Source organism: Rutilus rutilus (assembly GCF_951802725.1).
Source record: "Rutilus rutilus genome assembly, chromosome: 2".
NCBI classification, from domain to species: Eukaryota; Metazoa; Chordata; class Actinopteri; order Cypriniformes; family Leuciscidae; genus Rutilus; species Rutilus rutilus.
In genome coordinates, this window is record NC_140210.1 from 38,751,220 (window position 1) to 38,778,946 (window position 27,727).

Here is a 27,727-nt window from a genome sequence, read left to right on the forward strand (position 1 = left end):
ACCCCCTTGTTGCTGAGAAATATGTTGCAAAGCTATTTTATTACTAAAAGTTGCGATCTCCGCTGTCTGTGTGCGAGTGACGTGTGTCTGTGTGTGTGTGTGTGAAATGAAAACAGCGCATTAATATAGAACAGTGATTAAACTGACTTGGAACTTACCTGTGCGTTAAATGGTTTTATTGCACATCTTCCAGCCAATCAGAATCATGTGTTCAGACAGACCATTGTATAAATCATTGCTGTTGTCTTGCAGTGTTAAACCTAGCGTTGTTTGTGTTCTTTTGAAGGTAAGAAACTGTATTAAAGTTTGTGTGCAAGTGAGTTGGGACTCTGGGAATTTTCTCTGTGGATACCTACACACAGAATGCAACCTGTAATCATTGCTACAGTCTTTGGGCAGATGTAATGGTCTCTCATTTGTTTTGAGCTGGATGGTCTCTCTGTATGTCTAAGACCTGTATGGTGAGAAAAGTTTATAGTGCTTGTTTGTCTGTGAATGGGGTTTGTGTGAATTATTTTTGATGTCTTGCCCGTTTGCTTGCTTGCTCTTTGATTTAGTACTATCCCCCCTTTCAGGTCTGTGTATGTTAGTTTGTGGTTTGCATTTCCTTTGCAATTCATAATTAAAGGTGATTTTGATAAATGTGCAGGAGGATTTTATAAACCCCACTGGCCACAGCGGAAATCCTGCCCTTTAACCGGAGCGGGTCATACTTTTCTTTATTGGTTGTCTTGTTGCCTGGGTTACCTCACTGAATTGTGAGTGTAATTTATCACTGACAAACTTCTAAACCCATGTTTTTTTGAAAGTTTATAATGGTCGCAGTTTAACCTGTAGATGAATGTGATAAAACATTGAGTTCGTAGGAGTAGTTTGGCCAAAAACCCAAATGCTTGTTTTGCATAAATTGGAAGCAAACAAGCAGGTTGCTTGTCAAAAAAAGTGCTGGTTTCTCCTGGAAAAATAGGATTTGCATGTGTAAATGTTCAGACTTTCACAGAGAGGTGTTTATCTTTGAGAATATCAAGCATTATGTACTCATTTGAATTTGTCGCTTATGGTGATGATACACGGGGCAACTTTTTGAGCAATGTTGCAATCAATGGGCAACCAGGTTAAGACACAGGGCCCACGGCCGATCTAAAGTATCCAGATAGAAATTTGTTGCCCATTCTCAATTAGGGCTGGGCAAAAAAAATTCAAATGTGGTCGATTAATTTTTTTTTTCCCATATTTATTTATTTATCTATCACCCAAAAGCCAGTATTAGTTTTCCTACACTGTTAATAGGCTTATTAAGATTTTATGTTTGTTTTATCTTAAACATAAAATAACCTGATCCTGTTTAATCAAGGCATGCGGAAATCCTGTCTATTCATTGTATGCATTTAAAATATAGAGTTGGCTTTTGTTTTAATGTACCCAAATGTACCTAAAATAAAAAGTTTAATATACAGGTTTGTGGCTCTTAATTTCTTTTTATTAATTAACCGCTTGTAAACTTATGTTCTCTGTTCTGTTTTATGAAATATAGGATTTGTATTAAATCTATATTCATTGAGTCGAAGCGAGAATCGAATTTAGAATTGAAAATCGAATCGAATTGAGAGCTCGCGAATCAAAATCGAATCAAATTGGAACATCTGAATCGATCCCCGGCCCTATTCTTAATGGAAAAGTGCCCAAGCAACATCACTTGGCAACATTGCATTGTGATTGTGAATTACATCCAAATGAAACAGTGAGGTGGGGACTTGGTTCTATCAGGTGTTGATTGGATGGAGGCAGATCTGAATGCTAGCTTGCAGTCGGTTTAAAAAAGGGGTGGGGTTTAAGCCTACTAAATGATTGGAGAAGTCCAGCATACGTCACCAAAGAGAAGTCTGTCATTTCAATGGAAGACTGAGTTATGACTTTTTGATTAAATTACGAACTCAAAAAAAAAAAGAAAAAAAAGTATGGCTGAAACTTATTACACAAACAATTTAATAATGTTTAGAAAATAGGTTGAATTTTCATTTCATGCCAGTTTTATGGTCCATACTGCCTTATGTCTATAAAGGTCCAACTATCAAATTATGTCCAATGTAAATCCTTTACACTTTGCTATTAAATATGCATGTCAAAAATGCACTTTAGAAACTGTCTCTATTTTTATGCAATGTCGTTGCTGAAATGACACAAAGTATGGCAATGATAATCTCAGGTAATGTTTGTGCTTTATTTGTTCTGATTGGCTGTGGTTTTTGATTGATTTTGTCACGTCTGGTGTGGACAGACAAATTGTTTGTCGCTGGAATCTTATCGTATCGCATCTGGTTAGGACACAATGTAAGTTGCCATTCCTGATTAAATGAAAGGTAGTGGCATATGTCCCAAATGTGTCTTCTGTGACCACGTGTGATTGAATTTTCTCACAAATGGGGTCACTGGTTTTTGATAGTTTGACAGTTCTTGTTGTTCAACTTCTTTATACACTGGATTTCTATATAAGCTAAACTTCAGATGTGTGTGCTTCACATGATGTATGGAGATGTAAGGCAAACTGGAGAGTTTCACACCCCATCCACTCTACTGCGTTTTCGTTTAGAAACGGAGACCTTTTGCTACGTTTGCACCTCCCGTCCAGACTAAAACGGCAAAAACGAAGACCTAAAACGGAGAAGTTTAGAAACGCTGCCGACCCCGTTTTGCGTTTTGAATCTCCGGAGGGCGTTTTAGTGAAGACGGGTCAAAACGGAGGACTTTAGAAACGATGACGCAGAGGCTCACGCTCGGCTCTATGATTGGGTGTCATCAGTCATGGCGTATCCTTCCCTGATTCGTCAGCCACCCATCGCATGTCCCGTCCCCGGAAGAAAACAGCGAAAGACTACGTCCGCACGTGGAAGGAGCAACAACAAAAATGAGGGCCCCCGTGGATGTACTAACAAAGGTAGCGTGTACGTTGTATTACCTGAGTGACGAGGGGAGACTTTGGAAAACCGCAAATGCATTTGGACTATCCCGACAAGTTGTTTCAGTAATCATCCGACAGGTCTGTTTACACCGGCACACGCATGCCCAGTGTTGGTGAATGGTCACGTGAGCCGCGTTTTCAGTCGTTTTAATGTGGACGGAGATCAATTCTAATACACAGCTAAAACTCTGGTGTGGATGGAGATCGTATTCGTTTTAATTCTCCGTTTCTAAACTAAAACGCAGTAGTGTGGATGGGGCCTCAGTGAAATCTTGTGCATTTACATGTTTGGTCTTTTTCATAGTTTTCCAATTGGAGGGTTATTTCCTTTTTAAGCTACATGTAAATGGAACATTTTAAAACCATTGTTTTAGTGTAATGGTTGTGGTTGATTGACAGATGAGTGGGCTCTCCTGTGCTCTTTTCTTGGCTGCATCATTCAGGGTGCATTAGTGTACACTATGGTTTGGATCACAAAACATTTTGGACACTGTGTAGGTCTGACCACTTGTAATCGATCGGATCACCAGAGACTGAAGTGGGTCTAAGATGCATTACTCCCTTGTAGGGCTGTCACTTTTGTGAAAAAATCCTGTTCGATTTTTGAGACATAAGTGTTCATTGAATCGATTATAAAATCGATTTTCCATGTCTAAAGACGTTTCCATTTTAAACGCCAAATATGGGCAAATCCACAGACAACTAACAGGCATTAGGACGAACGTAAAGAGGGCGCTTGAGACGCACAAGTCAGCAATATTTCTGATGATTTATTGGCATGAAGTTTCGTGCACAATGACAAACTGGAGTGCAACATTCTCGAAAAACAATAAGTAGAGTGAACTGTCATAACATCAATGAAAAACATTACTGCAGTCTTCAACATGGCTGTGTTTACGATTAGAAATGTCAAACAAATTTAGGCAATTGTAGACCCGAATCTGTATCTGTATGCATGTGACTGTCTGAATACCGGCAGAATTCACATTTTTGTAGTAAAAAGAGAAACATTATGCAGAAGTATAATTTGCTGTTATGTGTGTGTGTCAGAGCCTGCAGTTGCTGTGTGACACGCGTTCGCTGCGGGCGTATCGTGACGAGCTGGACGCGCTCTGAGAGAAGGCCGTTCAAATCGATTCCCAATTTTCGTTTTCGAAACTTGTGTTGGTTGGTCAAATCGATTGTGCAATCGATTTTCGAACGTAAAGTGACAGCCATACTCCCTTGTAGACTGGTGTGGATTGAACTCATTGTAATCTAATTCAGTTTATGTTAAAGCAGAAGCCTGTACTTGGCTTGCATTGTTTATTTACCTCATAGTGCTACCAAAATGTATAGTATTGCCATTGCACTTTTGCTGTTTTTAAAAAAAAATTTATTCCTTTTGCCTCATTCTTTAAAGTACCGCCCCTGGCCCTGCTGCAAAAAAAAAAAAAAAAAACTAACACCGTGTCCTAACTACACGCGACGCGATAAGATTCAAGCGACAGGCAGTGTGTCTGTCCACACTAGACGCGATGCGACTGTGAGACGCCACAATGGCAATCAAAAATCACAGCCAATCAGAACAGCGTGTGGGCGGAGTCTCGCGGCAAGTGCACAGCACTAGAGAGTAATCTTGACGGCACTCGCAGGAAAATGGATAAGTAGCTACATAATCAAATTCACAAATATTACACCATTTAAAAAATACATAGGCTACTGAGTTACTAAAACAATTTTTGTCAAATAATACACTTGTTTGTTTACAGTTTTAACATTCATGTTTCCATTTGTTTAATTTCAAGATCTGAGGTGAATTATATCCATTGTTGCTTTTACTGCTACAAAGCTGAGCACTAAATGATATTCAAAGTCACATTTCTCGCTTTTAACATTAAATAAAGCACATAAACAGTAAGTGAGATTATCATCGCCACACTTTGTGTTTGTTGTTCCAGCGCGACGTCGCAGAAAAATAGAAACCGTTTCTAAATTAGAATTGTCACGTGTCGCCGTCGCGCCTGGTTAGGACAAAAACTCTGATTAACATGGAAAAGATACCTTTTATCGCGTGTCGCGGCGTCGAGTCGCGTGTAGTTAGGACACGGTGTAACGCTGTTTAGCTTGTCTTGGCTGGTTTAAAGATCAGCTTAAAAAAGTGGTCAAAATCTTTCTAAAACCAGCCTGCGAAACCAGCTGACAAGCCTGGGAGACCAGCTAAGACCAGCCAACCAGCTTAGTTGGATTTTAGCTGGGGTTTTTTTCAGCAGGGATGCAAATGACAATGTGCATGAATATGGTAATCAGTCACCACTATAGTGTAAATTAAAGTAATATCTGATTATTATGGTCCTGCTGTAATACGTTTTTGTAAGGAATTTTCTTTAGTCTTTTCCTTCTACCTTATTGTAGTTGGTTTGCTGGTAAGGTGTTGGGGAGTATATCTATTATACTTAACAGTTCAGAAAATGCCCTGAAATTTAATTTGTAGTTTAAATTTGCAGATTAGAAGTGGAGTGTTGTGTAATAGTGTAATCATTGTCTGTTTTTAGAGAGAATCTAGCAGCATTAAATCGACCTGCAGTTCACCAACTCTGTTAGCCAAATTGTATCCTCAAGCGAATGAAGAGAGCAAGAGCTTCAGACTCCTGCTAACCACATTTATACAGTGGTAAGGTGCACACATATGTTCAAATCTCAAGAATTTTAACTGAGAACCTTTTATATCAGTATTATTGGTTTATATTGATATAAAAGTGTATATAGTTTTTAAACATCCTAGACATACTTAACCCTCCTCCTTTTGCACTTTTTGAATAACAATACTCATCATATATTAGCAGTAAGTAGGCTATTTGTTTTTTTTGGCATATTTATCTGGATTTTTCTTAGCACTATGAATCAAAATGTCCTAGATTTATTCAACCTTTCTTTGACTTGAAATAAAATGTTTTTATTTCTTACAAAACGGTAGTTGTAACCGTATTTGTATTAGCACTCTCAAGACTTTTTAGGGCTCTTTTGTATGTAACCATATTTGTCTCCGAGAGTAGTGTTCTCAGTATGCAAGCGTCATTAAATGCTAATCATGGCCGCTGGGGTGCTGCGCTGCAGCTATAAGCTTTTTGGTCTCATGGTTTTCACTGATGACCAAGTAACCCTGTCCTGACACAGTCTCGCTGGCTTCTCCCCTACAGGCCAGCGCACCATCTGTCCACCCTCACAGCTGTCATCCAGAGCAGCTTTAAGGAAAAAGGCTCTTTTAATCTTTGCGCAAAACCATACTGCTTTGCTAATCTTGGTGTGCATACTATTTTGCCAAGCTTAATTTAGGAATTAGGTATTAAGATTGAGGATGCTCCTACCTTCTGCATAGACGCTGTGTGAAATTCATGCGGTTGTTTGCATACCATTCATGCTAATGTGCAGTGGGACTATGAAGTAACATTGATTCATGTAGACAAAGCCCCCAACCCTGTTGTCCGTCTTGGTTTCCTTATTCGCCATGGATGTTTGGGTGTCAGGCAAACAGCAGAGAGTAGGAATGGGAATCAAAAGCAATTGAATGATTCTGGTTCTGATTCCTTTTTCATTCTTTTAGTACATTTGAGTAGGTTTCTGTAGGTGATTTGGGAAGTCAGTGCAGTTAGTCAAGAACCACATTAACTAGGCTAAAGCTGCACAATTAGTCTAATCGTTAAAAGAGCGCAATCTTGATTCAAACACCGATGCGATCTTAATTCTAAATGACAATGTTTCGGTTTTGTCTAAGCCTTTGAGAAGTACGATCACAGCGGAACATTCAAACCTGCGTTGACACTGACCCAGAGAGAGCAGTTTTCTTGTATAGGTATGAAATGGCTTTTCAACTACAAAGTATCAGAATTTCTGTTCCAATAATTACAATGATCACAGAAGTTCTGAGATTAAAGTTTATATCTTGGATAGAAACAAGTAGGGCTGAACGATATTCTGTTTTAACATCGACATCGCGATGTGCGAATGAGCGATAGTCACATCGCCGGAACATGCGATGTGAAGGGTAACGTTAGTAGCACACAGTAAACACGAGATTGTTGTATGGCTTTTTGCTGGGGTGACATACGCGTTCCGCGTGCCTGCACAGTGATTGGTTCGCTGTGCCGCAGCTCACCGCTCACAGCCAACATTCACTGGCAATCCTATAGCTAAAAATGCGCTACGAAGAGGATCCGCCGCAAAAAAGTCAAAATCAGCTATTTGGGACTAGCCTATTTCGTCTACAAAAAGGAGGATGTTGACCAAAAAGAGGTAGGCTACTTTGCTGGAGTGTTATAAAGTTGTGGATGTTTTTTTTTTTTTAAAGTCGTTTATTTTTCGTGTTCGCATTTATGAGGAAAAAACAATGTTATTAAGGACGCGACCGTTATGAAAGCGGCAGTAAAAGACTGCTTTAAAACTTTCACAGATACCTCAAACAGAAAGCACAAAGCCTTTCTTTAAAACGAATTTCGTTTCGTATTAATTGTATCTTAATTTTAATCAGTATTTCATCCAATTTCCTGGATTTAATAAATAAATATTAAATAGCCTATAGCAGCCAGCGCCTGAACTGGAGATTATAAGCTATCATCCATGAACCGCAACTCAGCATAAAAGGTAGCCTACTCGCCTCACACACCTAATAATAATAATAATAATAATAAAATAGAAATATTACTATTATCTAGGCTACTACAGAAATCTATAAAATCTAAAAAATAATAATAATAGCCTAATCTGTATGAAAAGTGCATTTCTTCCGATCACTGCTGCGAAGATCGCGAGTCAGTATTGTCAACTTAATCTTTACAGAAAACAATTGTTTATTAATAAACAATTAAAATGTCACATCGCAATATTTTACATATTATTAATCATTACTTTTGCTGGCTATAGGTGCCGTTTACATGAACGCGTCACTGAATCAGCACAGAAAACATAATTTTTCGGGTCCTAGAACCTGAAGAACGTTAGGTCCTGTGAAGAACGTCCACCGAATTCTGAGAGAAATATGTTTCTGGAATAAAATATTAAGTGGCCTTTTTTTTACTTGTAATGAAGCTTGCTTATTAGTGAAATTATTAATAACATGGAATGGTAATTATTGACTTTAGCCTGGATTGATGGCTCGCAATATCGCGATATATCGTTGGGAAAAAAAATATCGCAATGTAATTTTTTTCCAATATCGTGCAGCCCTAGAAACAAGTAAAGCACTCTTTGACAGTAACTTGACTCTTCAAATGAAGATGGTAGATATTACATTGTTACACCAGTAGGTGGCGACAAGTGACTGTTAAAAATGTGTCATTGAATGATTCATTCAAGAGATTCATTCAGAAATGCTGATTCATACAGTAATTGAACAAGTGAAGTCTTTTCTTTAATTTTTTTTTGTTGAAAAATCGGTAGGTGAAATGTACCCGGATACCCTACTACTACTACAAGATTCTGAACTGTGCATTCAGTGGACACTTTACTATCCCATGAGGCCATGGTAGAGGAGTTGTAAATGGCACTGACGCTGATGAATGTAGTGTCCGAATTCATGGAGTGTTGTAGTGTCTCGCTTTTCACTTCACAAATTCACGATCACACTCTCGTTTGATAGGGAGTGACGGTACTGTCCGCACATTTTACAAGATAAAATATGTCAATGACGACCAGTATCTATTGCGCACAAAATCCTTCGCCATCATCTTGTCAGTCGTGTTCTTACTCATCTCACGTGATAAGTAAAATCTTAACTGCTGCTGCGCTGTGCTGCAACTCTGCAAGGCTCTGTATGGAGCAGAGCAGGCCCTTTCAGTTTATAATTGTAGTGTGACTAGCGTCTGTTGTCCAACTGTTCGCTAAATGGTTTTTATTTCTATAAAAAAACACCACGACACTGACTACCGCAGCAAGCCTACTGCAAATACAGTGTGAAAGTGTTTAAGAATTTAACTAGTTTTAACCAATTTGTATTGCAGATGTCATAAATCTCCTACAAATTAAAATATTTTATTTTATTTTATGAATGCTGAACCGGTTTTGAGTAAGCTCTCCAGTGTCTTCAGCATTTGCCATCCACTGCATCATTGCACGATGCCATGCTTACCATATTGGCCATACTTGAGTCTACATTGGAAAGGTGTTAAAAGGTTTCTAATTTGCCTTTGCCAATTATTGGGTACTGCTGACCTAAAGCTGTGTCATTTATGGTGTAAGTGTTCATAGTTTCAGCCTCTGTGGGATATGGAGAGGTCCAGCTGTGCCAGCTTACACCCACCAAGCCAAAAGCAGTTTGGGCCTGAGCATCTGTGTGCCAGTTCATAAGTGAATGTGGGGGGTCTGTGTGCCAGCCTGCTAAATGGACCCGAATTTGACAGTGTCATTTTGTTGGATGTCTGTCTGTGTTTTTGTGTGTGTCCTGAAAATCTTGAATCTATATGAAACGGATAGATTTTTTTTTTTGCTAGTTAATGTAAAGTAACTGTTAAGCATGGGTCATGATGATCAAATAGTTAAAGCTACAATATGTAATTTTCACTGCTAGGGGTCGCTAACCTCTTACAATAACAAAGGCGTAGGTTGATGACGCATAAGCGGAATTATGGAACTTGTCGTCATGCCGATGGATCTAATAATGTTAATGGATGAGTGAATACATTGTTTTTAACATGACTGTGGTATGAAGCATGGTGTGATTGCTAATGAGAGACAGATATCAGCGCCACACGCGAGTCCCGCGGATATAAAGGAATAAGGACATTTCATTCTACCGAACTACACGCTAGTGCTGAATTACTACTCACAGGTCAGTTTATTTGACGAATTAAACTTGTGAGGTAACGCAGCGCTGTTTCACTTGGTCTACACTATCACACTTAACTGCATTTGAGTGTGTTGAAAGTTATAATGTTATTCTATGTGTCAGTTTGTTGGCTGTATGAGACTAGCAGTAAGCTAGATCAACATTAGAATAACATACTGATCATATTCTAACATTTCATCATGTTGAGCTGTATAACATTGATTTGTTTTATGTACATTTGATCACCTGTCTAATAAAGTACATGCAAGAGCGGCGTCTCTGTCTAGTCAAAGTTAGTCGCAGACGTGGAGCTCTCTGCATCTCGAAAACGGCACGCTGAGATTGATCCTCGTTTTAGTTCTCCTTTTGTCCCAATGTCTGCTTGCCATGGTCCATACTTGCCATGGTACTTTTTGAATGAAACAACAACAGCGTGAGCATGCCACTAGACGTTACGCAGTTGTCCACGTCTGTCGCCATGGTTACTATGGCAGTGCGAGCGGAAACCAGGGATAACGCGGATATTACGTCATTGACAGGCGACAATGACCAGGGACGAGTCGTTATTTCAAATTGGAATTTCTCTGAAATTAAAAATCTTTGGAAACTTTTGGGATATTGTAAGTACTTATTACAATAAGTATCTTATTTATTTATTTAGCCAATTTTTACCCTGTTCTTGCCATGGAAATAGCTTTACTTGCATAGCATAAAACAAATAATTTTTAACTTTTTTTTAATGTTGCAATGCCTAAATTAACTTGTTTGATTTTTTTTTTTTGGCTTTTTTTTTTTTTTTTTAGTGTCATGTCATATAATTATTAGCGTATACATAGACTAGAATTAAGCCTGTTTTATGCTTCTGCGTCGAACTGCCGCCGTAGCTACGTCGTAGGCTGTGTGTAGCGCGCGTACCCTACGGCGTACCCTGACGTGCACCTCTCCAAAAATGTAACAACGCGTCAATTCTACGTGGACACAAGCGCTGTGATTGGTCTGCCAGAACCCCTCCCTCGGGGTTTCACACGCTTCCTAGGTACGCGTCAACGCGGACAACGACACAGAAGTATAAATTAAAACCAACACGTTGCCTACAGCGTATAGGCTCCGGCGTAGGTCCGACGCAGAAGTATAATGAGGCCTTTATAGTGCCAGTGTAAAATATCACTGAGATACCACTACTATAATTGTCTGTTTTAGTAATTTTTTGCCATTTTTATTATTTTGGGGAAAAAAAAGTCTAGTTTTTATTAATTTTTATTTCAGTTTTTTTGTGATTTAGTACATGGAGTACTAAATGAAAATCTATTCAGGGCTTTCTTAAGACAATTAGTTGACTAGTCTTTCAAGCACTGAGTCGATTTTGAAAATGTGTAGTGGCCATCTGTACTTTGTGTATTACTAAGTATTGTATTGTGTGTGTGTGTGTGTGTGTGTGAGCATGCTCGTTTTCTCCAGTTGTGTGTGAATGCATGCATGCACGTGCACACACTTACGTGCCAGTGCACATCACCCTTCTCACCAGCTGGTCGTCTGACATCATGTCACCATGGCGCCAGGCCTTTGGCGGCCTGTAGAAGCCTGCAGCACCATGCCAACAACACACACACACACACACACACACACACACACACACAGAAACAGAAGTTTAGTCTTGCATTTAGGGAGCAGGAACGCCATGCCAACTCTGGTAGACAAGCAGGAGAGCCTTCTACCACAGACACACACATACACACAGGAGCGAGTGTGATCCATGCCAGCGGTGGTCTCAGATCAGGAGAGCTCACTTCACTAGACAGACACAGACACTCCACTGAACAAAGGAACGTACACGGCCAAGAGTGCAGCGCTGCATTTAGAGAGAATGAGGAGGAGAAGGGAAAGAGGCACTGAACATTTGTCTACTGTTTAAGTTCGCTGGGTTTAGCCCAGGCCTGCACAGTTTACGGCTAATGCGTTTGGAATATGTTCAGGTGCTGTGGAGGAAACAGACACACGCCTGATAGAAATGGCCATTTGAACATCCAAACAGCATGTGGGTATTTTGTAGAACAGTGTTTTTCAGGCTGGGTCTTTTTGAGTTAAATTGAAAAATAAAAAAGCAGAAAGCAAAATGGTAGAATACATCCATAAATACATGTTTGCATTGTCTGTGAACAGTTTGGGGACCTTCGTTGAGTTATGTTATGTTATGGTAGGGAAATCCTGGTGTAAGATCGATATCGGTCCTTTTTTAAGATGAGAAATACCTCAGTTTGATCTTAACATCAGTAGCTGCGTTTCCATTACCCTTCAAATTGCGCAAATTGAAATTGCGAATTAAAAATACGGCCAATGGAAACCGTCAATTTCGCAAAAACTCCCATGTATCGCAAAAAAGTTTTTACGCTCTCATGAGGTGGTTTTTCAGGCAGTTCGTAAAAGGAATATTTCGCAAAACTGCAATGGAAATGCAATGCATTTACAGGTCACCTGACGTAGATGGTGCTGTATGTTTGGACAGAAGACGAGACCGAGTTCTTCATTAAAGTCATAAAAGACAAAAGAATTACGGGAATACTGGATTCTAAACCACAAAGAATATGAGGGATAATCACCCAGAAACACCACATACGCTCACAAGTTGCCATTAATGCTTGGATAACTCGCCTATGTCTCCCATTTAAAAAAAAAAAAAAGGGCCAGTGCGCAATGGCTGCGCAAATCTGTAATGGAAACGCGACTACTGAAACTCTTGATTTGGATGAGGTCTCTTTGCTTCTTGATTTCCTTGATCACTTTCTTCTTGTGATCGGTTTGGTCAATATATTAGTCTTGTTTGGCCAATTAAAGACAATTGACCAATAACTGTTAAAGGTGAATAAATGAGGAGTTTAATGCTCATTACATTCTAAACTTTTGTTTCTTGCGTAGAAAACAAAAGAATATATCCATAAATAATATCCAATCTGCTGTTTTGCCATGCAACTGGAAGGGGGCAAGATAATTCCTTTGTCAACAATCACATTTATTGTATGGAAAAAATAGTTTGGACATTTTTACCATATGACTTCATCTGTGTTTCATACGAGAAAAAAAACATACAGGTTTGGAATAAGTAAATGTTGACAAAATCTAGATTTTTACGGGGACTAGGCCTATTCCTTAAGTTCTATAATCTTAACTTGAATCTTTTATTTGTATATGTTCTGTTTTAAATTCTGAATATGTATTGTATGTAATAAATAAAAATCAGCTGAGTGGGCAGTTATTAAGCAAGGCCTAGTGATGCGTTAAATATTTTGTTGAAACCATCATGATGTAGTCTCAATTTATTCATTCAAAGAATGAATATTTTGACGGTGTTGACTAGGGATGCACCGATCCACATTTTTTCACTTCCGATCCGATCCCGATACCTGAATTTGGATATCGGCCGATACCGATACTATTCCGATACCAGAGCTGTGTTTGATTTAATATTATTATTATCATTATTGTTTATTTTATATGTTACTGAAATAAACTTCTCTCAACAGGCAAGTATGAATGATATGTTATGTATGTATGTATGCATGTATGTCCCAAAAGGCAACTTGAGGTAAGTATAAGGTCAGAAAAGGAAGTCAGAAAAACAGGAAATCCTGTTAACAGGAAAAATCCCATTCTGAAAACAAATATGCAACTGTAAGGGTTTCAAATTGATTGTCATGTCAATATTTATTACATTCCCAAAATGTCAAATACTTGCGTCTTGAAATATAAGAAAAGTGCAAGTGTAAACATCTTACACACACACTATCTGAAGGGTGATCCTCGCTCCGATGCAGTAACTCTCTCGATGAATGCTCGATCAACATCAGCATCGTGCAAACAAACAAGCGGATTTCGCTTCAAACTTTTGCTTTTTACGCACGTCAATTTTACTCTGGTCGCGCGAATGGATTCAAAATATTCAAGCGTCCAAATAGACGCGGTAGACGCGAATTTGACGCGCTATTCGCGTTTGGTGTAAACGCACAGTAACGTGGTTACAAAACAAAATGTTTGATTGCGTTCGTTGTGTTGTACGACGCGAGGGAGCTTTAAAGGGCTCTGAATTACAGCTTCGCAAACATTGCATTTTGCTGTCTTGCTCTGCGGTGTTTCCAGTGTGAAGTATTTCCACACAGCGGACGTTGTTGGCTAGCCGCAAACCGTGGAATGGATTTCCTGAGCGGGGGCGTGTCTCAAACTCTGTGTCTCATTGAGCCGCGCCTCCGTTCAGGAAATCTATTCCACAGTTTGCAGCCAGCTAGCAGACTCGCCGGCGGGAATCACTTTTGGACTTTGGAGTCATTTCAGCAGACGTTAAAGCGAGCGCAGACATGACTCATGGTCATGGATATCGGATATCTCAGCAGGTTGGATCGGGAAAATCCGATACGTGAATTACGCTGGTATCGGGTTCCGATACTGGATCGGATCGGCCCCATCCCTAGTGTTGACTCGTATTGTTTGAGTGATTAAAAAAGGAAAAGCACATTTTGTGAGAAAATGGAAGCAGCAACATTTTTGGCTTCGTAAGGACGAATTGAATAAATAGAAATCTTTTGTAACAACATTAAGTGTCTTCAGTGTTCTTTTTTTAAAAACTTTCTATTCATCAAATAATCCTAAAAAAGCATCTGTTAACACAAAAACAATAAGCAGCCCAATTAAGTGTTGTGCCGATAGACGAGCGTATCGACGATAGTCAGAGATGTCACCGATGGCTGATGCCTTTGACGATATCAGGTAATAATTGGCTCATTTTCCAATTAATGTATTTTGTTGTTGTTGTTGTTATCAGGCTAGTCTTGTCAAATTTAATATTAGTAACTAAAATGAATTTGCTTTTCCTAAGTTCTTAACAAAATCACAGCATAAACACACTTGCAACACTGACACTCGCGTATGAGGATTGAGGACTCCTCAATGTTTTTAAAACGACTAAAAAACTACATCAAAATGGAATTGCAAGGTTATATATTCACAAATTGTCAAGATTGCTTGTTATAAAAGGGCACATAATTCTTATACAGTTGGTTATTTCAAGGCGAAAACGGCATTGTTGTTTGTCAGCATTTTGTGTTTTTCCATAGCATCATTTTAATGACACTAATGAAACTACAATTACAAATTATTAATAATATTTTGACTAAAATGATATAGGCCTAATAACAGTCTTTAGGTCCAAACAAATAGTCATTGATTGAAATCAAAAGCAGCTTCAAACACAGACTTTAAATAAACACAACTTGTTTAACAAGAAATATTGATTCTTCTCATTTTGTTCCACTGTCATTAATGTATGGTCCACAAGAGGAATATTAAGATGGTTGATATACCATTATCGGCACTGAGCTCTTGTGTCTGAGAGTATTAATGTGCCATGCAGCATCAGATGCCAAAAGCTCAGTTTTTTTTACTTTCACGTTCAGGGAATAATTGACTGGTTTGAGACTCCCTTCACTGGTATAACTCCGATGCAAAGCTTGCAAAATGTATGTGTGATATCCAGGGGCTCTCCTTTTGGGTGAAATATTTACGTGACGTGACATTTTTCTTCAAATCCATCTTTGCTTGCAAAATGATGATGATAATAATAAAAATGTCCTGAAGTAAATAATTTCATGAGTAAATAAGTAAATCAAATTAGTAGACTATTGCATCCCCCGCACGTGTGATAATATTGTGTATCGGCGATTTCACAGGCTGACGATAGGACAGAATGATTGGACCATATCGCCCAACACTAGCCCAACTGTGTCATCATTGATGATGATAAGAAATGTTTCTTGAGCAGCAAATCAACATGTTAGAATGATTTCTGAAGGATCATGTGACACTGAAGACTGTGATGATGAAAATTCAGATTTAACATCACAGGAATAAATTTTGCACAATATTGCAGTTTTTACTGTATTCTTGATCTAATAAGTTAAGCCTTGGCGAGCATAAAAGACTTCTTTCAAAAACATTAAAAAAATCTCACCAACTCAGTAAGTGATCCTCTGAACCGATTCAGCAAAAAATAATTCCTGACACATTTATTTTTTAGCATTTGCTCCAGTCTTAAACAATCAGTGAAATATCGCTGTCAATCCCAAACACTGATTACACGAAGATTCGTTTAGTGTGATTCTAAGAGTTTGAAAAGAATTTGATTTAGATTTCCTGTCTTTGAATACAGTACGTTTTATGCTTTCTAGATTGAACCCTGACTAGCTGGCCCTAAAGATGGGCAGTGAGAGCAAGGCTTATTTTTGTTCCACAGTTCTGGACAGAGACGGAAGCATTGCCTTCCAGCAGCGGGGAAGCCTATAGGTTTCTGCACCAGTCTTCCCTGAACACATAAACTGGTTTGTTGGAGCATGTGAGGAATTCTATTGTGAAAGCTCTGTGCTGCAAAAGGTTAAGTCGTTCCATGTCTGCTTGCGTCACTGTCCTCTGATTGAATGCTCACAAAATAACCTATAATTTGAGGCAACATTATCTGACAGACTCATGACGACACCCAGTTGAGGCTTTTGTTAGCACCTCTTGTTTGCTTGTCTGCCGTCACCTAGCTCGATGCGGATACAAATTTTGTAAGCCTTTAATACACAACTGTAAAACTGTTATAAAGATTGACTATAACATAACCCTGGGCGTAGACACGGGCAGGTTGAAGGATGTTTTTAAATGCTGAATGAGAAAAGCCTTGATGTGATTGACAGGAAACAAGGAAAGGCGAGGAAAGGTCGTTAATGTTTTGTGAGATTGTTAAAAAGTTATAAGTGTTGTTTATGCTTTCATAGTGGATTTAAAGGAGCAATCAACCCATAATGAAAACTTCCATTAATAACTCACTCTCATGATGTACTAAATGCTGAAGCGGAAATGTTAAACTTTTAGTCTGTTGGTTTTCTATTGTATAGCATTAGAAGACTGATAATAGTGGGTGTGAATGGTAATGGATCACAACGGACAACTAGTTGTCTTACTGACTATTCTATTAGGGAATAGTTTACCTTTTTTTTTTTTTTTTTTTTTACAAGTTTCAGTGACAGGACTTGACATGCTGACAGCTTGCTGTACTTGAGGTGTTTGGACAGTTTGCACAGTACAGTTATTTACCTATTTTTATTTGATTTTGGACATTTTGCACAGTACAGCTATTTATATATATATATATATATATATATATATATATATATATATATATATATATATATATATATATATATATATTTATTTATTTATTTATATATATATATATTTTTTATTTATTTATTTATTAGTTTCCATCCATGCAATCTCCAAATTGCTTTCCCTATGTAGGGACACAGGGATGTTGGAGCAGTATCTTGGGCCATAGGCAGGGAAACGCTCTGGATTTATTTTTGATTTTTAACTTTTTAATTTTTATTAAATTTTTTGTTTTATAAAAAAAAAAAAAATACATTATTTTTATTTAATACAATTTTATTACATTTTTCATTTCATTTAATTATTTTTATTCTATTCTGTTTTATTTAATTTAATTTTTCATTTAAATTAATTTTATTATTTTTCATTTTATTTATTATTTTATTATATAATTTTATTCATTTTTATTTTGCCTGAACATGATTTAAAAGGGTCTTGTTCTTTGTTCCACATAAGAAAATAACATATGAATTAGAAACTACATACGTGAGTAAACCCCTGGTCTGGAAAGTTTAAATGAAGTTTTATGTAACAAAGTTCGGGAGGAGCACGTTCAGGTAATCAACCAATCAGCACAAGAGGAAGCCGGTATAAATGAAGCCTTTCCTCACCTCTGTCTCATGACAAGTTTCACAGCATCCCTCCACCACCCCATCACCTCACTCTCAGCTGGTTTCTATCCCAGTAAAAAGGGGGAGTACTCTGGGTTCGGGCCAACTTCCGAGCTCGGAGCCCTCCCCCGGACAGCATGCCAAATACGCTTAAAATACTACATCTGATTTCATGTACGTGTGAACTCGTGAAATGGTTGTGTGTGTTTGTATGTGTAGGAGAAATTGAAACATTGTGTTGATGTGTTTATCTTATACACAGAACCTGCTTTTGCAGTCACATTATGTCAATGTCTGTCTCTCACTCTCTCTGTCCTTAAACACATTGAAGTCACACTGTGCTGTGCTGGTGACCATAGAATAATCTGGATTCTGCAGCCGTTCGGTCTCTGGTAGTGGCTCAACATCACACTGGAGTTTTTACTGAATGTGACTTCCTCCGATGATATGGCCAATTGATGTCACATTAGAAGAAATGATTTCACTGTTAGAAACGACACAGAAATGGTTCTCATGTGGCGATGCACAGTTTCTTCTGGTTTGATTTGGTGTAATATTTTGCTGACCCAACTAAATGCCTTTTTAAAATTGATGCTCACATTTATTAAACCAAAACCCCATGCCTGTTGAATCGTGCACATATGCTTCAACAAATAGCGTGCAGGAAACTTTAGTTCACAATAAAGACTTTTTATTGTGAACCTTTGCCACTATCCAGTTAAAAGTAGTACAAATAATAAAATGACACAAGGACTTGGCAATGACAATGAGCCAGATGCAGGAAGATTCTTTTAACGACTCTGGGGAAAGAGGAAACTGGATGTTGATCAGCTCCTGTTTGGAGTAGGAAGTGACCTCATTATATGAGGATGCTTCTGATGGGATTTAGAGTGTCACTTTAAAACAAAACAATGCGTCATTTCTTCACACCGTTGTATTTCTCTGCTCTTTGTCTGATCGTGGGCTTTGAAGCTTAGTTTGTGGGCGACATGTTTTTACCAGTGCTTGGAACCTTTGATAAAGTTCTTTCATGTCTTATTTCTAAGTTTATTATATTTGGGGACACCCACACAGATTCACACTTTCTCTTTCGCTTTTATTCATTCACCTACTCTCGAAACGGCAAGGTACAAGCTTGCAGACTTCATCACGCTTGGAATAGAAGAGCCCCTCACCTGGTCAATGCATTTAAATGTGTCTACTTTGCTGTATTCGTGCTTGTTCCAAAGACTTTACATGTTAGTGTGGTGTTTTTTTTTTTTTTGTACCACTCATGCTCACCAGAAAAGCAAAGTCGCTCAAATTGACCGCAAAGACCCGCCCCCTTTAGTTACCGTTGCTATGTCCGACAAGCCACGCCTCTCTCACGCCACATGTTCTCACGCAGTGAAAAATACATTGCGGAGCAAAGAGGACACTGACAACACACTGACAGACAGGACAAATCAGGTTACTTTTGATATGAAACAAAGTATCAACTTTTTTAAAACCAATTTATACAATAAATACCGTTTTGTTGCTGTTTAATGTGTCGTGACAGATCGCTGTAGAGCCTCAGTTAAAGCTGCTCGTGAACCGATCATTTCTTCTAGTTCATTTATAGCATCAAATAAACATTAATGAACATCAGAAGGAGTGTTGTTTTAACCGCGGAAAGACATCAGTACACTCCGTTTTTCAAGTTCAAATCTTCCAACGTTAATCTACTAACTTTCCTGACTGCTTTGTCAGACAAAAATGAGCGGATTCGGCGGATGGCCGATTATGATTGGTCAGATCGCCTGTTATCACTGTAAAACAATCTGTATTGTAAAAAGCGCTATATAAATAAATGTGACTTGACTTGACTGATCCGCCCCCCTGTAGCCTCTCACATGCTCTGATAATAATATCTTTGCTGGACTATACTTTATTTTGATAATTGGTCAAAAAATAAATAGTTATCTGATTCTGTTGCATAGAACTGAATGAGGAATAGGCCAATATATTGATATTTAATATATTTTCTCTCCCATTTTGGTGTGGTACTTAAAATAAAAGTGTGGTTATTTTATTGTCTTGTTTTTTTTTTTTTTTTTAGATTCAATAAAATGTAATTAAAATAAGAAGTCTAATATACAGGTATGCCAAAAAATAAGAAATTAGTAATTATTAAAAATGGTTATTTTCGGTTTCAGCCAAGTGCATCTAAAATTTCGATACGCATCGATACTGAAATATCTGAAATGGTTCCAACACTCCTTTTCTGCAGTACTGATACACCGATACCAGCTGCGTGTTCTCGCTCCATCTTCTCTTTGAAGGCGAATTGACACACACCTGCCTCCTTTCACTCACTCGTCTCATTCGCTCCAGTTGAATAGTGCTTGTAGTGCACATAATTTTAATCTTTCTCGCAGGTTTCACACTCTCACCAAAAGCACGCGCACCACTGACCTATATAAGTGGAGCGCACATAAAGCCGCCTCTCAAACAGCTCGAGAGTGCAAAATTGAGTTCTTTTCGTGGCTTATTGTGCTTAAACTGTCAAATACACACAAAACGATTTTAAAATACCAGTCTTGGCGGATATTATAGATGAACAGTTATGTAACAGTATATTGGATCCGTGCATAAACTCAAGTCATGGCAGCCTAATATATCTGTTGCTGTCCGTCATGCTAATCAAAGAACAAAAGACAGAATCACTCACTACTCTTGACTGAATAACTTTTGTTAACTTTATTTGTAAGCATTAATCTGTATTTAATTTTTACAATGAAAACTATCCAGTGTTATTTTACATTTGATTACTATTAGTATTTTTATTAATGCATACAGTTTAGAGTTACAGGGACAGTGCACATTAATAAACATTTAAGTCAATGTGGCAGTTTAGTCAACTTGGCTAATTTTCAACTGTAGTCCCTGGGCAGGTGTAATGTCAGATAAAATACATTAAAACAAATTAACAATGCTTATACATACAGTAGACCACATTTCATAAGAATACATAAAGTACATTTTAAAACAAGGACAGCAAAACATAAAACAAGGCAAAGCACGCTTCAGGTGATTTGAAATAGCTATGGGCACACACTTGATTGTCTTTTAACCATGATTTTAAGGTGACCAATATGAATCACAGTCTCTGATAGACGTAGACAGACTGTTCCATGTGCGAGCTGCTCTCACTGAAAAAACTGACTGTCCAAAGGCAGTTCTCCTCATTTGTATTACACAATCCCCTCTTGCCACAGATCTGGTGTGTCTAACAAGAGTTGTTTGCTGCTTTATTAAAGCAGTGAGTGGTGGGGGAGCCAAGCCATGTACAAGCTTCTCACTGCTATTTCTTACCTGAATACTATTAGACCCATCTGAAAAACTTAAAGCCCTGTTTATTTTATTTAGTCTATTAATTCTATTGTATTTGTGCTATTTTCTTTGCAATTCGTTTACTTTGTTCTTATTTTATTGTCTTTTTTATTGTCTTCTTATTAGTCTTTTTTTGTAAATTTAGTTCAAAGTTTCAAATAAAGTCTCACTGTGTAAGCCAAATGATTAAAAAAAAATATATATATATTTTGTTTGTCCATTAGCCTATATGGCGGTTTTCCTATATGGTATCGAATATCGATATTTTTCAAGGCATCGTATCAAAGTTAGAAATTCCAGCATCGTGACAACACTATTTTAAAATGTAATAAAATTATTACTTTTAAAAACAAGAAAATCTTACTGATCATATACATTTGAGCAGTAGTTTATGATGAAAAAAGTAAAAAATTTGGTTATTCATATTAATTCTTGGTATCCACTTTCAAATGTCATTCTTGCTTTTGCATATTTAAGACAAGGAATCATACAGGTATTAAATGGCATGGGTGAGTAAATGGTGATTTGATTGATATATCCTTTCACAGGCTTCATAATGGTATATTACAGCTTATAGTGTGAGTGTGGGAGAGGGTTTGACAAGCTTGACAATTCTGAAGGTTCTTTATAATGATACACATTTCAAACAAGTGTCATTCAATCAAAATCTGGTTCGCCCATCTATTATTAATCAAGCCATTACCTCAGTCCATTCTGCAGATTTGGCTTTAACACACTACTCTTTCCTCTTAAAGCATTTCCTCAGCGGTGTAACATTGGCCCTCTGAGTGCGTTTAATAAATGTGTATTCTCTGTCTGTCTCTCTCTCTCTCTCTCTCTCTCTCTCTCTTAGATCGTTGTGCGGTTGGTGGTGTTCTGTTGCAGTCAGTGCAGTCATGGCCACAGCTATATCGTGACAAAGAGGGACATGGTGAGTGCAGCTTACATATCTTATTTTCATGCCTGTGTTAGCACATCCATGTCAAACAACAGCTGTGATGTATTTATGGGTTTCATACATGTTCAAGAGTTTGGGGTCTGTATGATTTATGTTCTTTAAAGAAGTCTCTTATGCCCAACATGGCTGCACTTATTTGATCAGAAATATAGTAACAACAGTAGTATTGTGAAATATTATCACAAAAAAAACCCCACAAAAAAACAAAACAGTTTTCAATTTTAATATTTGTTGAAGTGTATACTAATTTATTCCTGTGATGGCAAATCAGAATTTTCAATAAATGTTCAGAAATCATTCTTATGTTTATTTGCTGCTCAGTAAATAATAATAATTATTATCGATGTTAATACCAGTGTTGCTGCTTTACATTTTTATGATAATAATTTGTAAAAAAAAAAAAAAAATTGGATTCTTTGATGAATAGAAAGTTTAAAAGAACAACATTTATATGAAATGATAATTTATAACATGGTAAATGTCCTAACTTGGGATGCAACAAAATTTCGGCTACAGCTGTTTTCGGTTTCTGGGTTAAATCAGTGACCAAAACACATGTTGAATAAACGATGGCACGTTTTGACTTAAAAACTCTTGCTCTTAAAAACTGCCTATTGTGCAATTTAAATGTTTGTACAACTCAGTTTAAGCTATTTGAGTGATGATTATTACATGAGTTTAATTAATTTAATTAATTAATTGATTATTGTTGGTGCATCCTGAATTTTCGATTTTGACCCAGAATTTTCATTTTGGTGCATCCTTAGTCTTTACTTTCACTTTTGATCAAATTAATGTATCCTTGTTGAATAAAATAATTTGGTAACACTTTACAATAAGGTTCATTAGTTAACATTAGTTAATGTATTAACTAACACCATGAGTAATACATTTGTTACTGTATTTGTTAATCTTTGTTAATGTTAGTTAATAAAAAATACAACTGGTCATTGTTTGTTCATGTTAGTTGACAGTGCATTAACTAATGTTAACAAGATTTTAATAAAGTGTTAGTAAATGTTGAAATTAACAAAGATTAATAAATGCTGTTTAAGTGCAGGTCATTATTAGTTCATGCTTACTAATGTAGTTAACTAATGAACCTTATTGTAAAGTGTTACCAATTATTAATTTATTATTACTGCCCATATTCATGTTACAACTGGCAACTGTTCTGGACCAATGTCCAGTGATGGTTTGGAGTTTGTTGGGATATTTTTGGACCACACATCCTCAACTGGATCAAGATATGTGGTGATCATTACAGCCATTGTTCGTGACCTTCATTCACACAGGTGGACTTTCTTTTTTTTTTTAACAAATAGATGGACCCCTATTGGTTTAGGCATTTGTACATTGGGGCCATTTTCCAGTATAATCTGTGGGAGCGTATAGCATTCCTCAGAAGGATCTAGGCACTAAATGAACTTTGGTGGATGCTGTAATAGAATGGGTCCTTTCTGTGAAAAAAAAAAAAAAAAAAGTTCTAGATATGGCTCCCAAAATCAATACCGGTAATTATAGTTCAGGATTTATTTGTTTGGCTCTGAAGAAGTTTGAAAATAATAATAATAACAATGTAAGTGTATTTTCTCTAGTCAATTTAGTGCGAAATAAAGCTCAATGTATTGAAAACCCCCAATTAATTAACTTTTAGCTAATAATGCTGGTTTATGACCAATGAATCCCTTTATCTGTAAGAATGACAGAGTACACATCTCAGCCTTTTTTTCCTCTCCCAGTATGCACTGCTAAGAACTGAGCTTGAAGTGATTGAACTGAGTTGTCTTTAGCTTTACTTTAGCAGTGCAATTAATGGTTGCAAAATTGGATTACTTGTTCTGTCATTTGTGTTTAGTGCTCACTTTCATTTGTTTTGCTATATAGCTGTGGGCAAATTTGATTGATTCTGATCATTTTGATACCACAAAAACTAATATGCTAAATGAACATATTCCTCTTTAAACAATAAAACAATGCAGTGTAGCCTTCAAGTAACTATTTAATTATTAGCATGGTGTTTACTGCGTGTTTATTGGCTGTAAATCATTTAGTAAGGATTTGTTTAATACTGATTATTTAAAACTGATTGGTTTGACTGAGAAAGAGACCTAAAAGTTTTGGTCATGTTAGATTGTGGAAGATTTATGTATTTAAATTGTATTAAAGTTACCGAGCGAAGTGCTGTTCTCTTTTATTTATTTTCTGTGTACTACAGATATTGTGGAACTTGTTAGTTCTACAACCAGTACTGTTGACATCCCTAATTTTGCATTTAATTTAATTTGTTTTATTTTTTAATATTGTTCAATTCTTTAAAATTCCTTAAATTTATCTGAGGTGCTCGGTCCTCCTGCTGAAGTTCTGCGTTCTTGCTGACTTGAGCTACGGCTGTAATTAAATTCGCACCTGAAAGAGCTAATCAGGGTCTTTGGTTCACTTTATCACTTATAAATTACAGTCAGGTGTGTTCGAGCAGATCTCAGCTGGAAGAAAGACCTGCAGGTGCAGGCCTGACTAAATGGACTAATTACATGAAGTCACTTATCAGTTCATAAGTGTGCTGCTGTGTTTATGGTGGACGCGTTTCTGTAAGTCTCTGCTCTGTATCTTCACGCAGAGAAGCGTTACGTTGGCATTGCTATGTTCATCATGGTGCCGAATGATATCCAATGTGTTTTGCATTTGATGTAAGTGGATTAAAACACCTACTGTGAGTTCATCATTTGCGCTATGCATTGGGAGTTTGTGAAGAATGGCGGTAAAAATAACCACAGTTCTTAGCGAATAATCAGAATAACGAAAATGGCATGTAAACGGGAGTGAAGTGCTTGTGTCATGTAAACATCTCGCTGAGATTAAAGGGTAACTCTCGCCAAAATGCAACCTAGGCTCTTTTTGTTAATCTACCCGAGGCAAACTTTCGTTTAAAAGCATAATTAGAACACTTAAGTTTGACCGTATTTTCGTTTTAGGTTAAATTGCCTTATGAATGGGAGTGAATGGGGCACTTTTAAATCGCTATTTTTAAAACGCTAAGAAGGCTCGACACAACATGAAACTTTGCTCGAAGTATCACCAGGGGCTCTACACATGAACTCGAGCATTGAGAACATTGTTTGTGTACACAGAGTTTACTAAAAAGAAAGATTTTGAACAACTCACTGCAGCTGTCCGCCGGCATTTTGACAGTCAAAAATAGTCGATTTCCGAATGCGAATGAACCGACTTTCCTGTTTTGAGGATCCTTTTTCAAATACAAGGTCAATATTGATTTTCACCTACGGGAAAACAACAAATTATCCGTGAATTTATATGGAACTAAGCTTTAGGAGCTTTCCATCTTTACTCTCCCTCCCTGTTACGTTGCATTCGGAGATCGACTATTTTTGACTGACAAAACGCCGGCGGACGGAAACACAGTGAGTTGTTCAAAATCTTTCTTTTTAGTAAACTCTTTGTACACAATGTTCTCAATGCTTGAGTTCATGTGTAGAGCCCCTGGTGATACTTCGAGCAAAGTTTCATGTTGTGTCGAGGCTTCTTAGTGTTTTAAAAATAGTGATTTTTGATGCTATCATAAAAGTGCCCCATTCACAAGGCATTTAACCTAAAACGATAATACGGTCAAACTTAAAAGTGGCGTCTCAATTCTAATTATGCTATTAAATGAAAGTTTGCCTCGGGTAGATTAACAAAAAGACCCTAGGCTGCATTTTGGCGAGAGTTACCCTTTAAACCCTTTATTTGATTATTGTAAAAAATTGCATCATTGAATGTAAACGTAGTCATTGAAACACACCTGTAGCTTGAGCCTTGAGCTAGCAATGCGAAGGTCGTGAGTTCTATTTACGCTATACAATGTATAGTTTGAATGCACTGCTATTTGTTTTGTGTAAAAGTGTCTGTCGATGCATGAATGTCTGGATGGCTCGGTCTGCGACGGCCCTGCAGTTAGTCAATAATCTACAATTGACAGGCAGATCTGCTTGTTTGCGTCTTCGTCACTGCAGGCAGTAAGCCAAGGCAGACGGTCAGTTTAGACTTAATCATTTGTGCATTATAAATGGGATTTGCATGTGTCTGGCCGTTTTTATAAGGAATGAAAACCTTTCTCCGTAACCATCTAACACTGAACAGTTCAGATTGATGGATTTTATGTTGACTGTTTGTTCTGGCTGCTATATCTAGCCTTAAATCATGCTAGCTGTCTCTTTAGCTGTCTTTATTATATTAACAGAAGCTCCGTCTAATAGCAATATAATACTAGTTTCATACGGCGTCTATATTGGTAAAGACTAGGATTTAGGTACGGAAAACCACAGCTAGCATTAAACGACAACTTAAGTGTGTGCATGTGTTTATTTATTTTTTTCCACCCAAAGGCAATGGCTTTCAAGGTTATTGCAGCTCTTTTTGTCTCTGTGGAAAAATATAAAAAATCCTTTTCACCATGATGCCGCACGCGTGAGTGGTCGGGCCCACACGTCTCCTACACACATGCACAGTCTCTTTATGATTTATAAGTGGGAGCATACAGCCCTTGAGCCATGCAAAATGGAAATGCAGTTTAGGAAGCTTTGCTTTAACTGAATAAGGGTGGCAGGACCTCTGCCGTAAACAGCCCATTACACAGTTCATATAGTCATTTAAGCCTCACGGCTCTGTGGCGTCCAGCTCTGCTGTCTGTGTGCACGACGCACCTCCTGCTATTTTCCTATTTGCCTGTTTGCGTTCCTGATGATGCCCTGTAGCAGAACCGCCCGCCGGCCGCATCCCGAGCGCCTTGCCGTGTAGCCTTGATATTGCTGTGCCAGTTTTGCGGTAATGGATTGTGCAAATATACAGCGAACTGGCTTGATCTGCTTGTGTGGCACTGCACAATGCATTTGAATCTATCTTTCTTTCTTTCTGGCTGTTTCTCAATATGCGTTCTTGTCTGTACTTTGTGTTCTTGTGGACTTGTGAAACGTCATCAGTCGCTGCCCAGGTACTGTTCCAATTCATTGTTCACATCTAGCCAAGTCCAGTACAAATCCCCGGATGTGTTCTTGATCCGCCCCTTTTACCGAGGATGCATCGAGAGGTGACTTGTGCGGTCTTGAGACAGCCAGGTATCCCAGAATGCATCTCGCAATACTACTGTTATTGTGTCACGAAATGTAGTTTTAACAGTTTTTCAGGTGAGAATGTAGTTGTTTAAAGCTCAAATCTGTGGTTTTATTTATAAAGGTAGCGCCTATGTGAAATTTTGATCTGACATTTTCGGAGATTTGAGATCCAGGCGATCACCGGGCACTCATGTACCCCTCCTGGAACAGCTTTACCTCGGCTAGTCCTTCTGATGTTTGCCGCTGGCTCTGATGTCTCGAGTCTAGTTGTTAAACAATTCGTCTTGTATATATCTAACGGGCGATCTTTGGTCTCATTAATCTATGATTTGTTCCCTGGCAAATCGTTTTGGCTGAGGGCGTCAGCGAATAAAAAAATAACATGCATTTTGTATGTTCCGTCTTATTTTGTTGAAATTAACATTTTGCTGATTCTGCAAGGGGTGTGTAAACTTTTGAGCACGACTGTACAATGTTATATATTTTGTCTGTTATATACAAAGTTTTATGAAAATAAATGCATAGGAAAAAATATGTAGTTCAATTTTTCTTTATTACTGTAATGTTAACATTTTATTTTATGTACAATATATTAAAAGTGTGAATATTTTCAGCCTGCATTGATGAAGCTGTGATTTTTCTTCTCATTGAAAGGGTATGTTTTGGTGGTTTTGACCTCTCTTGTCTCTATATATTAGATTTATATCATCACGCCATTCCAGATGGCTGGATATTAACTGGATA

At 37.6% G+C, this 27,727-nt stretch overlaps 1 protein-coding gene across 4 annotated transcripts in view; it reads left to right on the forward strand.

Annotated features, from left to right (window-relative positions):
• Nucleotides 1-27,727, forward strand: part of bcl9 (BCL9 transcription coactivator) — a 110,917-nt gene that overhangs the window by 62,799 nt on the left and 20,391 nt on the right. For all 4 annotated transcript variants that reach the window (XM_084402039.1, XM_084402040.1, XM_084402038.1 and 1 more), the window contains one exon: nucleotides 21,768-21,845. The gene's annotated coding sequence lies outside the window, so the exon portion shown is untranslated. The remainder of the gene's footprint in view (nucleotides 1-21,767; nucleotides 21,846-27,727) is intronic.